This window comes from Zalophus californianus, chromosome 17 (genome assembly GCF_009762305.2).
Source record: "Zalophus californianus isolate mZalCal1 chromosome 17, mZalCal1.pri.v2, whole genome shotgun sequence".
Lineage (NCBI taxonomy): Eukaryota > Metazoa > Chordata > Mammalia > Carnivora > Otariidae > Zalophus > Zalophus californianus.
The window spans coordinates 8,565,170-8,579,256 of record NC_045611.1 but is presented as its reverse complement, the minus strand read 5'-3'; positions in this window follow the sequence as shown (position 1 = coordinate 8,579,256).

Sequence of the window (14,087 nt, the reverse complement as noted above, 5' to 3'; positions counted from 1 at the left end):
AAAGCCAACAGTCTGCTCTTAGATGGATTCCTCACCATAGAGCCTCCTGCTCAAGTGGAAAATCCTCAGAGTGAACGTACCTGCCGCCATATACAACACACATAATATTTTTCTTCAACAAGTAGAGGCCATTTTGTCATTTGTTTCTCTTGAATGCGTACTAAGTCTATTTTAAAAACCAAACAAACAACTCTGGGGCATTCTACTTAGCAGAGCAGTGCTCTCTCTCCATCTATAAGCCTTTGTTTGTTTTTCCTTATCGCTTTCCAAGAAATAGGTAATAAAATGGCATGAAAAAAATAAGTGATTTCAGAAATGACTGAAATTTGCTGATCTCTACGAGACACAGAAACACAGAAAATTTAGAGGTAATTTTGAGACAGGGTCGGGAGGAATATGCTGTCTACACAGAGCACGGCATCAGCGTCTTTTACATACATTCTCCTGACAATCAGGGAGACCAATAGTGGGGTCTGTCCATTTCACAGGTTTTTTGAGAAAATTGAGGCCCAGAAATGTTGACCAACTTAGCTTAGCAGGGCCCAGCTCATTAGTCAAAAAGTCAAAAACTCAGCTAGCTTGACTTGCAGTTCATGTTTTTCCAATTTCTAGAATGGTTTTCCTACCCTGCCTTATTATTATTGTCCTAGAAGGAGGCCTTTTCAATCTGAGCCTTGAGGGCATGGAATCTGGACCTGTTTCCAAAACAGTCATTCACTTTAGAAAATCGACCACACGTGAGACTGCCCCACGTCTGGTTGTGGCAGGACAGGCTGGGTGGCTCACATTTGAAAGGATCCCACCAACAGCTTGGCAACTTTTCTTTGCAAAACGGCCAATGGCCAGACTCTCTCCAACTCCTACCCTACCCCCAGGAAGCCTCTCCCACTGGCTACAGATTGTTCCCCTTTTGGATTTGCCTTGACCTTGGCTAATGAAACCAACCAACCAACCAACCAACAGACAAACAAAACACTTTTTTTTTAAGTTTGGGAAAACCAGATGGCCTTTTATACACTTGCTTGTCTTGATCACCCAGGTGATCACATCTTTAGATCATTTTCCTCATTTCTTTTTTTTTTTTTTTTTGGCAGAAAAATCTTTCACATGGCTCTTTATGTGGTGTGTGTGTGCACATGCATGTGTGAATGTGTGTCCCTAGACACGTGTTGCTGGCTGTGTGTATGAGCCTGTTCCCAAATATTGGGGGTGAAGCTGTGGGCATCGGAGCATTAACTGGCCTGGGCCGATCCTAATGGCTCTCCTTGAAAGCCGGGTTTACTTTGGCAACACTGCATTTCTCCCCAGTTTCCCCTGACCTCCTGTATTACTGTCTACGGATTATTTTTTTTTACCAAGGGAGATACTTAGGCATGGGCTGGAGGAGATAAGTGATATGGTCAAATCACTACTGCCAAAGCTTGAAATTCCTGACCACTTTAATAGCTCTGGCTGACCTCTAAATGAAACGCCACCTTTGGTTATTAACATGTCTCTCTCTGCTTTTATGATTTTTCAGAACATAATTTGTCACAGTTTTTATCTGCACAGAGCAAGCTTTAAGCTTTTAAAAATGTGAGTTATCTTTTTACAACTGCTAACAATTACACATCACAGAACAGGCTGCTCTGAAAACCAATTATGAAAAACCGGCATGGACTCAGCATTCAGCCCTGGAGTGTGCTCTTGCCACGCGGAATTGTAGATTTCTGAACTCTTGCCACGGAGCTGCCGGTGCTCGGGAACCGGGAACCAGAAACTGAACTTGGAAATGGCTTGTGAGATCCGGGAGATAAGATAGGGGCAGAGAAATTAATTGTCCTTGTTCAGTATGATTATCTGATCACCGGACCACAGGGCTGTTCCACAAGGCTGTTCCAGGTCTGAACGTGCGGCGGGGGGGGGGGGAAGGGGGGGGTTGGGGGGGATGCATTTCTGCTGGAGGAAGGCTTGCTCACACCTGGACATCCCCCGCTGTCTTTCAAAGGCCACCTGGTTGCCCTGAGATGCTTATCAGGGAGGGTTCGGGCTACTCTTTCAGCCTCACATATGCACGTGATTGCAGGACAGGAGAGCCCTGTCTCGCTGCTGTCCTGGTCGTCAGCATGTCGCCGTGCTCGCCTGCACACTTGCCCTCCTTGCTCTCACCCGCCGGCTAATTGAGGGGCAAGGTCATGTTGGTTGGTGTAGCATCAAGAGAGTGTGTGGTTCAGCCTGCAGATTCCAGAGACCCCTGGCCCTGAAGCCCAGTGCTCGGAGACCTTGAGCAAATCTCTCAGCCTCTCTGTGCCTCAGCTTATCTATAAAATGGGATTAATAAGCACATGCCTCTCAAAGATGGCTGGGCAATTAAATGAGCCGTGTAGAGCACTTAGGAGGAGAAGGTCAATTAGTTATTTTATTATGGGAGTCGCCTAATTCATGTTTTTAGCCCTAGGTATCCGCACAGAGCTGGGGGACCCAGGGTCCGAAGCACAGCCAGAGACATGGAGGGCGCAATAGCCTCCACCAGGAGTACCTTCTTGCCATTTGGATTAAGGTGAAAAGATTTTATTTCACAGCGGTTGAGATGATGATGAAGAAGTGGCAGGAAATGGTATGAAAGCTAGGGGCAGCCTTTTCAATACAAGATTGAAAGAAACATCTGTGGTTAGACCACGGAGAAAAGTAGAGCAGGGAGGGAAATGGGGCCGCCCTGGACGGGAGGCCCCGCCCCCTGTGGCCCCCAGGCCCGCTTCTGTGTTCAGGAGATGTTCAGGGAGTGGTGAACAGGGGGAGGGAAGGGAAGCAGAGACTTCCAGGTACCCCATCCCTGTCTGCCTCCCTAGGCAGCTGACGGACAATGGGACCCCCATTCCCTGAAAAGGCAAGACTTCTTGATGAAAGACAGAGGATGAGAGAGATGGGGAGAGAAAACAAAAGGAGCAAGCAAGAGAGCTGGTGAGCACGGGCTGACCCACCCAAGATGGGCTGTGCTTTCGTGGATTAGCTCATTCAAGCCAGAGGAAGCCACAACAGTGCCTTAGAATCTTGTTACTGCTGAGAGTTTGACTCACAAAGTAGGATTCGCACTTTCAAGGAAGGAAGGGAGACTTACAGGAGGTCTGAAGCCCACCCAAGTCCCCAGGCAGGTGGCACAGCGGGGACCCGAGCCCACATCCATCCAGCCGTCCCGGAGCTCGCTCTCCTTCAGCACGTGGGAAACCGAAGATGCCTCTGCATCCTGCCAGGTGCCAAACTCAGGGAGGTTCTGTGGCCGTGCTCCTGGCTGGGGGGTTCTCGGCTCCTCCCAGGGCTGAGTGAATGGAGACACCCCAATAACAGAGGACTCGTTCCGGGCCTTGGCAACTCCTGCCTCCCTCTTCAAAGAACTATTAAAAGACTCTCTTCCAGGAAGTGATTTTTTTTTTTTTTTTTTTTCTGTCCTTTCCAGGACCACTGTCTGCCTCGGCCCCGGGGGTAAAACATTCCCTCTGCTCCCATCTCCCTGGCAGGAAATCCATTCAGAAAGGATGTTGATTATCCTCTTCAGCACTTATTTCCTTGACATTATTTTGATTCCGTTATTTCTCATTATACCCCCAATATGTTTTGGCAGCCTGGGCTTGCAGATGGGAACAAACAAAGGCTTCGACAGTCCTTGGGCTGGACCTTCTGACTTGACTCCAAACTGATTTCTTTGGGGGCTGGCTATGCCCTTGCAGGGTTGGACCAGGGGGCCGGGGCTCATGCGCATGGCTGGCCAACACCCAGGGCTGGCCAGTTTCCAGAGCGCAGGATTACCAGAGAGGGCTGCAGAGGTTGGGACATTGAGCCCCTCTGCCTCCTTTGATGGAGTCAGGGCCATGGCCCCCAGGCTCTCTGGGAGGGGAGCAGAGTAAAGAAGACCACAGACTTCACCCTTTGCACATGTAGTTCCCTTGATTGGCCTTCTCCCTAACTAGTCCTCTGTGCTCATCACAACCAGTCACCTCTGGGCAGCCCGGTCTTAGGGGGATGGACCCAGCCCAAGCAACCACATGTGTGCCAGCACCCTCTTCTTAACCAGGGGACTAGATCAAGGGGGACCCTATACCAAAGGGAAGTCCATCCAGAGGCAACCTGGTGACCTGGGACATGGGTACCTAGCCAGTCAGATCCTCTCTCTCTGGCCATTTGAACCAGGACATTAAAAACCTGAGTTGGCAGTGGGCAGGGTCTAAAGTAGAAGGTGGCATTTATAGAGGGGCTGGAGGGTTGCAGGGCCAAGAGAACTTACTAGAATGCCAAAACAATAAGTAAACAGAAGAAGGTGAATGATGACAAGGAAGACAATAAGAATTGTGGTCACGGTCACAGTTTTGAGGGTTTAGAGGTGCCAAGCACAGTCCCACCTACCTTGTGTGTTTTCCCTCATTTTAGCTGCACAGAAACACTCTCTGAAGTAGGTTTGCGATGCTCCCTGTTCCCCGGATAAGGAAATTAATATCCCAAATGCATCTTCTGAAGCTCATGTACTTTACCGTCATGCTCTCTATATGGTTGCACATGTAGTTCTCAAGAGAGAGAGAACACTAAAAACAAGAACCCAGAGAGAAGAGCAGAGCTGGAAGTGGCCTGGCTCGGGGCTGCCACAGACCCCATCCAGACCAGACAGGGCCTGGGAGGGAAAACAGCCTCCCATTCTTGCGGTAACTTGATTGGATCTCTATTCCTGGCAGCCAGGAGTCAGACTGAAAACCTTCCTCCCAGACTCTGTTTAAAAGTCTTTTCAGCTGGGAGACTCTCCCTGACTTCCTCCTTATCCCACAGGCCAAATTGGTTCCTCCCTCCCCTGGGCCTCCCTGGCGGCTGGCTCATACATCTTTTACTGCCTCCATCTCACTGCACTTTTGATTATTTGTTTACAGCTCTGTTTCCCCAACCAGACAGGAGACACGTTCTTTAAATCCCAGCACATAGCATAGAACCGAATATACAGTAGGTGCTTATTAAATGCTTATTACGTTTAGTCACTCTCCCAACTGATATATATTGTGTCAGAAATTGTTCTAGGCCAGGGGTCTGCAAACTGTGACCTGGGGGCCAAATATGGTCCTCTGCCTGTTTCCAGTAAATAAAGTTTTATTGGAACACAGTTATGTTCTTCCATTCATGCGCTGTCTATGACCACTTTCATGCTCTAATAGTGGAGTCGAGCACTTGTGAAAGGAACCATGTGGCCCACAAAGGTGAAAATATTTACTCTCAGGCCTTTACAGAAAAAGTTTGCCGACCTCTGGTCTAAGTGAATGATCCCTAAACTTGTATATTTGAAAACTTCAAAACACACTATCATCTGTGTCTCACCCCCAGAGACTGAGAGTCGCCTGTCCTGGCCTGGGTTTGGGGAATTATAAAAGATTTCCATGATTTTACCGTGCAGACAAATTGGAGAACCACTATTCTAGGCACTGAAGACTAGCTAGTCATAGTTACGCCAAATTAGTAATGAGAGTAAGAATAGTAATTGTAGCAAATTAGTAATTTGTCAAAAAAACAAACAAACAACAAAAACAAAACAAAACAAAAACCCAAAACACAAATCAGGCTTGAGGAAAATCCTTGACCATCGGATGTATCTCATCTGGGGAAGAGGGCAGACCTGAAGAGGGCAGGTGACCCTTCAGGGCTACACAGGTGACCCTTCAGGGCTGCACAGCCTCACGGCTTGGGCTGGGAGCCAGGCGTTTGGTCTCGGAGCCAGGCTTTTGGTCTCCATGCCCAGGGTTCCCTCTGTGACCCTGCAGCGGGGTCCCTTGTCTCTGATCCTACTTCACCCAAAGAAAATGACAGCAGGGGGCTGAGACCAGACCAGAGAAGCAAAGCTACTGAGATGGAAGGAACTTCAACTAGCGTTCCAGAGGTGCTCAGCCCCAGGAGCATTTAAAGCCCAGAAATGTTGGCTTCCTGAGCTACAAAAGCAAGATTTGAGCTAAGTGTGACTGGGGAAGTTTAGAGGACACATCTTCAACACCCTGTAGAAAGCCTTGAGTATATATATATATGCGTGCCTACTACTATTCACTCTCTAGAAGGCAAGGTCCCCGAGAGAGCCTTTGTCCACCCAGCATCTAGAATAATGGCCGGTGCCCAGTAAGGACTCAGATGAGTTGAGTGGATGAAAGAGGGGAACTCAGGGCAGCGTCCTGCAGGGGTAATGCTGTAACGAGTGGGGTATTTTCTCTGCTCCTCCTCTGTGCCTTGGAGACTTAGCTATGAACCAGAGAGAAACCATGATGGAGAAGACAACAAACATGCCACAGAGGAGGAAAAGATCATTTCACATGGTGATAAGTGTTACAAACAAAATCAAATCGAGAAGTTCAAGAAAGAATAAAATATTCTATTTTAGATAGAATAGTCTGGGAAGGAATTCACAAAGAGGTGACGCTGGAGCTGAGATGTGAAGGGACAAGGAGCTGGGGTTGGAGAAGAGCCAGAGCAAGAGCGTGGAGGTGTGGGCACGGCACAGGGTGGAGGCTGGGGTGGTGGGCATCAGAGAGTGTGCTCTACTGGGGAGGCTGAAGAAGCAGCCAGAGCCTAAGCTTGTAGGAGCCAGGAGGCTAGGTCAAGGAGTCAGATTTTATTCTAAGGAAAATAGGTTATCAACAGGTGGGTGACATGATCCAACATGCACTTTGGAAGATCATACAGCTGAGCAGCACTGCTTTGGCAAGATGGAGAGTAGGCACACTGGGCAGAATAGTGTCCTCCCAAAGTTCATGTCCGCTGGAGTCTCAGAATGTGACCTTATTGGGAAATAGGAGCTCTGATGTTGTAATTGGTTAAGTGAGATCATAGTGGATTAGGGTAGGCCCTAGACTAAAGACAAGTGTCATTATAAAAGGGCCATATGAAGACACAGGGAGACACACAGGGTAGAGAGCGCACAAACGCCATGCGACGCAGAGGCAGAGATGGGGAGATATTCCTGCACACCATGGAACGCCAAGGATTGTCAGCCCACACCACCAGCTTGGAGATAGGCATGGAACAGAGGCTCCCTCAGAGTCTCCAAAAAGCAACCGACCTTGCCAACACATTGATTTTGGACTTCTGGTCTCCACAGTTGTGAGAGAATAAATGTGCATTGGTTTAAGCCCCTCAGTATGTGGTGATTTGCTACAGCAGCAAGAGGAAACTCATACAGGAGCAGAGCTGTGGTCTGGGAATGATGAGAGAGGGAGAGAGACTCAGGAAGAACGAGAACTAGAGAGACAGATGACAAGGAGGGAGGCCAATGGAGAGAAGCGTGCAAGAGGGAAACGAGAGATGACAGCAAACCTTCCCTGGCTGTTTGCAGACTGAACAATTCCCACAGCCCAGCCGCCCAAGGGGAGGCTTGCCTCAGGATCTTGGGAGTCTTGGAGACACCAGACGTGCCCCTATTAGTTATGAGTTCAAAGACGAAATGACCTGAATCTCTTGTGCATGGAGGACCCTAGGCACCAGAGAACTGGGGCAACTCCAGGGAAGGAGCTTGTCCTGTGGGACAGGACCCGCGGGACACAGGTCAGGGCTGGGGGCACCAGGAGGCCACACTCCTAGGGCCTTGGAAGCAGAAGCCCTTCTAGGCCTGCGGGGCCCGCCTTGGGTCTATGTGGACCGTGCCCTGTGGAGCTGCTGTAGCTGTTAAAGACAAAATTTAGGTTTGAGCAGATTCAATTAAGGGTTTAATACTCCAGAGGAAAAAGGGGATGCTCCCAACAAAAAGAGTTATACCTTCATGGTCGTTCAAAGAACTGGAAAACGCAGACGGGAAACAAACAACAAACAAACAAACAAAAAAACAAAACGACTCTATTTTTATACATCCCCAAGGTACAATGTATTCTCCTGGAAAACACCTCTTTTGACCTACTATCAATATCACTAGGAAGATATTTTAGTGTAGTGGTTAAATACAAGGGTTCTAGAATGTTCCAGTTCAAACCCCAGCTGGATGGGTGTCACATGACCTCTCTGAGGCTCACGTTTCTCTTTAGAATGGGTCAATACTACTAGTTCTTTCCACAGGGGGTTTACGGGATCTTAGCAAGAGGCATGTAGGAAAAAAAGTGGTTCCCCAATTTGGCTGCACTTTGGGGTCATCTGGGGATCTTTAAAAAGCACTGATGCCTGCCTCCTTCCCCCAAACATTCTGATTTAATAGGTCTGGGGTGCGACCCAGGCATTGGGTTCTTAAAGCTCCCTGGGTGGTTCTAATGTGCAGCCAATTTGGGGAAACACTTCCTGCATGGGGTAAGCACCCCGCTATTAGCAGCTCCGGGCGGCAGGCATGGCCCTGAGTCTCTTCCATGGTGATGAAGAGCATGTACCTTTGGGGGTTAGCCAGGCTTGCCCAAACATTTCCCACCCCGTGGCCATGTGGTGGCCCACGTCACTTGCCCTCTGAGGTCCGTTTACTTCTTTGTAAAATGGGAACAAAATGCTTATCTCCTACAGGTAAATTGCCAGGATTCAGTGAGCACACAGGTGAAAGGCCCTTCCTGAGCGTCCTGGGACACACGGTGTTCAGGAAAGGGTCCTCTCCGAATTACTAACTGCTTTGGTTGGAATGGTTTTGCAACCCAGCTCTGTCACAAACAGCAAGGCCACAGGCACTGAGCCTTTCTTTACCACAGTTCTTGCCCTCAGAAAGGGAAACACAGGGTCCCGTCAATGCGTGGAGAGTTAGAAGCAGATTAATGCCGCTTTGTTCTTTAAAGAGTGCAGAGCCCATGTCTTACTCTCTGTTTATCTGCCTGTCGAAATCATTGGTGTAAATAATGAGGCCGTGTGATATCTGAATATTTCTACGGCTCATATTTTTCATTCTAATTAAAGCCAGAATGTTCCTTTTTAGAAATCAGTAGGAATAATAAAAACCCAGCTGCCTGAATATAATATTGTAGTTTTTGTTTAAAAAAAAAAAGTAGAGGAAAGCACTGTGTGATCATGGGAGACCGGCTATGCGCTACGGGCTCACTTTTCAGGGAGGAGGGCAGACCTATCCTTCGGGCCCTGGGATTATCAAGCTGTCCTGGGTGTGGTTATGGTCAATGATAGGAGATACTCCCATTCCTCAGGGCCAGGCTGGCTCCAGGGCTGGATCCCGCCTCCCAGCCTGAGGGCCCCACCAGCCTGAGGAAGGACTTTCTTCAGGGCCCGAGAGAGAAGCCTAACAGGAGGTGCCAGCAGTATATACCTGCCCAGGTGGCTGGTGACTCTATGGTTCACCTAACAGAAGTGCAGCCCTGGTCCTGGCCCGGAAGATGTACGCTTCATGTGGCTATCGTAACAAATGACCACAACCTCGGTGCCTTCAAACTAACAAACACAAATTTATTCTCGGTTCTAGAGGTCAGAAGTCCATCTTTGGGCTAAAGTTATGGTGTGGGCAGAGCTGCATTCCTTCTGGAGCCTCCTTCTGGAGGCTCAAGGGAAAAATCTGTTTCCTGGCCTTTCCCAGTTTCTAGAAGCACCCTCATTCCTGGGCCTGTGGCCTCTCCTCCACCACTTTCCTCTGACCTCTGCCTCTTGTTACCTCTCCCTCTCTGACACCCTTCTCTGACACTGACACTCCTCCTTCCCTCTCACAAGGACCCTTATGTTGGATCCACCCAGATAATCCAAGATAATCTCCCCATCTCAAGGTCAAGTGACTAGTAACTTTCATTCCATCTGCAGTCTTAATTTCCCTGTAACAGATTTGTAACATACCACATCCCTGTTCGTATTCACATGATCCCCAGGGACTAGGAGGTGGCCATCCTTGGGAGAGAAGAAGCGTTTTTGTGTCTCTAGCAGAAGAGGAATGGAAAGATGGAGGGGGATGATGCTCCCACCCAGGGCTCCTGGGACCAAGTGGCAGTAAGAACTCCCTGGCACCCTAGACATACATAGGAGGGGCCTGATGGTATCAGCACCGTGAGCTTGTGGCTGAATTCTGTGTGTGTGTGTGTGTGTGTGTGTGTGTGTGTGTGTGTGTGTGTGTGTGTGTGTGTGTGTGTGTGTGTGTGTTGGCCTGAGTGTATGAACGTGTTGCATACAATGGGGGCACAAGGCCCTCCTGGGTCCTTACCTTGGACTTGACCCTCCCGCCACCTACCCTGAACCATAGGTCTCCAAACATTCCAGCCTGCCTTGCTCAGCTTCAACCCCTGCCTGCCTGGTATTCTCTTCCCCCTTTCTTGCCCAACTCCCACTCAACTGACCCTCAAGACTTGATTCAGATGTCCTCCCCACCCAGAGCCAGGCCAGAGAGCCCCCTCCCTGAATGCAGGCTTGGTTCAAGGAATGCACTGTCCCCCACTGGCTCCTTGCTTGTTACTCAGAGAACACACGCTGTCAGCTGGGTTGTCTGCCTCCTGGGTTGGACTCTGGGGTCCTGATGGGCAGGGAGGGAGACACTCGCCCATCGTCCATTCTTCGGTGCTTCGCATCATGATGGGAACAGGTGCTCATTAGATGGATGATCACTGACCTGCTCAAACTTACCCTGCATTGAGAGGTAGTCCTCTGTGGGCTTTGACACTGACAGACCTGCCCTTGAATGGATTCTATCCTCAGCCAACCGTTTGATTTTGCCCAAATTATTAATCTTGCTAGAACCTCGCATCCCAAATCTATAAAATGGGGATAAAGATAGCATCATGGGCTGTGATAAGGATGAAATGAAATAATCCATGTGAAGTGTTCGTGACAAGACCAAGCAAGTGCTCAATCACTGTTAGATCATCAGTCACCATCACCACCACCATCATCATCATCACCATCATCATCATCACGTGGAAGGAGGGAGCACAGTTCACCAGCTCCGCAGGGTTGCCTGGGAAGATATTCCCCAGACTGTGGTTCCCAGTAGAACCCAGGCCTCCATAATTTAGGTGAACACACCAAGAACCCTAATGGTATTGACTCAGCTGAGTCAGAGAGCAAAGAAAACTGCCACCAACTCCTTGGGGTCATCTTCCATTTCCCAATCAATTTAAGAAAATCATGGGCTAGTCTGTGGATATGGCCTAGTCAGGGTCCCTCTGAGGGGTAAGGGGAAGGTGGGAGGAGCCGGTGCAAAGATTTCCAGAGCCCTTAAGCTAGGAATAACCCCCTAGATGAAGGCATCGGTCGCAAATACAAAGCTGCAGAGTCACACTTCTGGCCATTTTACCTGGAAAGCAGGGAGCAGGGGCAAACATCCATCCCTGCCGTGGTGCCTGTATGCTGACTGTATCTGTATCTATGGTCCCCACTTTCTTCTCTGCAGGGTCCTGGTTTGGATCGTAAGTTACATGTTGAAGCTCACCTGTGTCAGTTACCTGCCCAAATGCAGATTAGACACCGGCAAGGACATCATGATCATAATCCGCGCAATCTCAATGATCGTGTAATCATCGATAATAATCACAGCACCTGACATAGGTTTACCGCAGTGCTCCTCACCTGGGGCTATTTTGCCCCCAGGGAACAGCTGACAATGTCTGGAGACCTTTCTTTGCTTGTCGTAAGCTGGGGTGGGTGCTTGCTGTTGACATCTACCGGGCAGAGGCCCAGGATGCTGCTAAGAACCTGACAAAGTGCCGGCTGGCCCCTTGGCAGGGAATGATCCATCATCCCAAAACGTGAGCAGTGCCACAGGTAGGAGACCCTGGGCCAGGAAGCTTCCCTTTGGGGTTTAGAGGGGCATCTGGCACCAGCGGGGTAGGTTTGAATTCTGACTGCCACTTTTGCTAGCTGGGCAAACTTTGAACAATTTTTAAAGCTCTCTTGGCATAATTTCGTCTTTACCCAATGGAGTAACGGACATCCCAACCCCTTGACGTCCTTGGGAGATGCGAATGAAGTAACCGTGCTGTGCTGGTACATCATGCTGGCTTCTAGGTAAGCACTGCACACCTGAGCCAGGAGGGCTCCTTTTATGTATTATTCCAGTTACTCCTGTTTCCTTAACTCGGAAACAGAGAGAAGCACGCCTCCCCACGGGTTTCCTCTCAGATCGATGGCAGGGGCGACCTGAGTCAAGGTATCTGTGGATTTGGATCTTACTACTCTGAAGCACTCTGCAAAGTGAACAGGGCCAATGTCATTGCCCCGGCAACGTGAGCTGATGGGGATCCCATAGCCGGGAGGAAGAGCCAGGAGTCCTGGCACCCAAGCAGTGTTTTGTCTTTGGCTATCACGTTCGTGGGATCCCAGCAGTCGACTTTCAACCCTTTTTATTGGGCATGAATGCTGAGAAATGAGCTGGGGTATCCCAAGGGGAAGGAGGAACTGCCACGTCCAAGCCCAACCGTGTCCAAAGTCTGGGCAGCTGACCCACCCGCCCCAGGGAGGGGCCTGATAAACGCTCTGAGCCTCTGCACAGGCAGTCATCCAGCTCTGGTGCCTCGGACTCTGAGCCTCAGCCTGCCGATAAGGAAGCTGGGCCCTGCCTTCAAGGAAAGCTGCAGATTTCACCAGGAAGAGGAGAGGTCAGCTTCGAAGGGGCCTTGGACCCTGCCCTCGGCAATCTCCCAAAGGCCTGCCTCTCTCAGGAGGGGACCCAGTGTGGTGCTGGGTCCTCAGCTCTGAGTCCATTGCCCCATCTTCCCCAGTGGGCTTCTCCAAGCAAAGTGCATTTTTTATTGCCATCTTAGCTCCCCAAACTACTTGTGGTAGTGAGCTCTGTTTCTGCTAGATCCTGCATTAGTATTTGATTGAGCACTTACTGTATGCCAGGCACCACTTGTCCTTCTCTCACCAAATTCTCTCTAAAACCTTGCAGAGAGCATTCGGCACCTCTCATCATTCAGCCCCAATTTGAAAGGGAAACGCAGCTCAGAGGTAGTAAGTGAGCCGCCCAGAGTCACACAGCTTCTAAATAGCAGAACAGGCATTTCAATCCACATTCTACTGGCAAAGCACTTCATATATTTTACTCGGGGTAGGATGATCTCTTCACTTTGAATTGTCAATCTTTCTGCAAAACAAGCCTGTCCAAGTGAAGTCTTTAAATTAGTTGGGGGAAATGAGTTGGGAGTTTTAGGTGGGGGGGGGGGGGCAGGTGCCAAGATACTACCCTGGCATCCTGGCATGTACGCTCACAGAAATAATAACAGAGCTTAGCTCAGGCCTCTCTGGGGCTTAATAGCATGCAGGATGTGGAAGCAAAGACCATCAGAACAGAAGGGAAACAAAGCAATCAAGGGCTGTAAGGCGAGCAGGAGGAGACAGAGTATAGGACAAAAGATGGGGGGGGGCAACCACTGGGCAGCTGACGTAAGTGCCCCCACGTAGGAAGAGCCGCTGCGTAGGGCCGTTGATAGTGAGCCTCACAGCAATGCTGTCTACCACTCACCAGCGACCTCCCAGGGCCAGGCGCTGTTTTAGGCATTGTGGCGTGCCTCCCACCATGAAGTGCATTTAACCTCCATAGAAGCCTCACAGATTGGGTGTTATCATTATCCCCATTTTACAGATGAGGGAACTGAGGCCAGGAGAAGTTAAGGATATGCCCACCGTCGCTACTGAGTGGCTAGGAGCACGGGCTGTGGAGTTAGAAAAACCTAGGTTTGAATTCAGACCCTGTCCCCTACCAGCTCTCGGAGACTCTGAGCTTCAGTTTACTTGTCTGTGAAATGGGGATGTCGGGTCCTCCCTTCACAGGACCTTTTGGGAAAAGTAAGGATTACGTGAGATGATGAGTGTTAGCTAGACACAGTATCTAGAAGACAGAAACACCTGGAAAAAGCTGTTATCCAGGGTTTCAACCCAGGAGTGTGTATGTGCATGTGAGAGAGAGAGAGAGAGAGAGAGGAGAGAGAGAGAGAGAGAGAGAATAAGCAGGAGCCAGTAGCTGCCTGGCCTGGGAAAGCAGGAGAAGGAGAGGAGAGGAGACCCTCCCCCCCACCCCCCCGTCCTGAGCTCTGCTTCCGATGGTTCAGGCTGACACAGGTCCTTCCAGGTGGGCCTCGAATTCCGACAGGCGAAGCTGGCCCTGGGGAGCATCACTCGGGCGCCCCGGCTCCAGGCTGGCCTATGAGCTCTCGGCCTGCCAGGCACAACTGGGGGAGAGGCCGAGCGCGGGGTGGGGCCTGGCCGGGCTCCAG